Source organism: Cryptomeria japonica, chromosome 7 (assembly GCF_030272615.1).
Source record: "Cryptomeria japonica chromosome 7, Sugi_1.0, whole genome shotgun sequence".
Classification (NCBI taxonomy): domain Eukaryota; kingdom Viridiplantae; phylum Streptophyta; class Pinopsida; order Cupressales; family Cupressaceae; genus Cryptomeria; species Cryptomeria japonica.
This window is the reverse complement of record NC_081411.1, coordinates 402,463,158-402,464,720: the sequence shown is the minus strand read 5'-3', so window position 1 is coordinate 402,464,720 and position 1,563 is coordinate 402,463,158. Positions and strand designations below refer to the sequence as shown.

Below are 1,563 nucleotides of genomic sequence, written 5' to 3'. Positions count from 1 at the left end.
ACAGCCAACTGAACAGAGAGATGCCAAACCAAACAAAACTGAGAAAACAAAATTAAAAATATTTTTGGGCAATGCACGATCACCAGCTCCTGCAGAATGGATGCAAGACAACAACTGTAGAGCTGATGCTCCTGCATCATTTTAACTTCAGGAATGTAAGACAACTGTTTGGGAAATGGTCTGAACCAAGTTAAAGAAAGGGTTTATGTAGCATAAATGCATGGCAACCGTTTCACAAACTGTCTGAGCCAAAAGCACAACTATAAAAGCAAGTGCTTACCTCATCCTGGTTAGGCCGGGTCAAAGGCATGAAAACCTGCCTTGAATTATTATAGAAAGCTGATGTTTGTGAGCTTTCATGCAGGGGCCTTTTATAGTTGAATTCAGGTTCAGAATTCGCCCACTCAATTCGCTTTTCCCGCAGAAAACGAGTTAGTATTGTAGGAGAGACTTCCTAGATACCATAATGTTGAGTTCATTAGTTTTCAGATCTAGGCAATTACATTGCCAAATTGGATGGTTGTGATGGTTTTATGTCCATCCATCTGTTGAACTAAAAAATATCTTGCCACAGATCGCTTACACGTACCCCTGTTTTGTTGCAGTAATCCATGATACCCTAAATTCGAAACCTGTAATTTAATCAATTTTTGTCTGCTGCTTAAAATAATATGCACCAGCTGGGAATCGAACCCGGGTCCGTACCGTAGCAGGGAACTATTGTACCACTTGTATATATAATTTGAAAAACCAGTTCCAAAATAAAAAGGACCGTTCAGAGTTGGCTATACATAAAATTGTATTCCCATGTTCACTTCAATGACTCCTTTGTTTTCTTATCAAAAACAGGGAAACAACTGTTTATCATCATTATACTTTTTCGATTTAATTTTTGCGTTCTGAAATCATCTCGTTGTTGTAGTATAGTGGTGAGTATTCCCGCCTGTCACGCGGGTGACCCGGGTTCGATCCCCGGCAACGGCGATCAAAAACATGTTTTGACGACATGCGTTTAACCGTGTGAGATTTTTAATGATCATATTGGTTTTTAATTCCACTACTTTTAATGCTTTAATTCCTCCTTGTTCTCTCTATTCTTATTCTCCTCCTTGTTAGTGCTCGAAGACATGCAAATGAAAGGTTTTCTAACTACCTAATTCTTTCTATATGTTTGTAAAAAAGAATGTCTAATCTAATACATTCACACTTTCAATACTTTCAATGATGTATATGTGCATGATTGATGCATCAAGAGATGTTTTTTTCCTTTATTTTCTTTTCTTTAACACAATGTAACATTGTATTATCTACAATGGATACCTTTAAAATAAGACAAAGACAAAGCACACCTCTTCAATATAGGTCAAACAATTTTATTTTTTTCAATATGAAGAAAATTGTGGAAGTATATATGATTATAACAAGATATGGAATACAAGCATATTTAAATTACTATATACAATATTATACATATTTCAAAATTGTATAAAAGAAATTAAACTAATATTCTTTTGTACACAGGTCAAATTATATTTTGTCTAATTTCGATGTTCTCATTCATTG

At 34.9% G+C, this 1,563-nt stretch overlaps 1 non-coding gene across 1 annotated transcript; it reads left to right on the top strand.

Annotated features, from left to right (window-relative positions):
- Positions 1 to 912: 912 nt before the first annotated feature.
- TRNAD-GUC (transfer RNA aspartic acid (anticodon GUC)) lies at positions 913 to 984 on the top strand. The gene has a single exon. It is a non-coding gene; the product is annotated as a tRNA-Asp (tRNA).
- Positions 985 to 1,563: the final 579 nt, after the last annotated feature.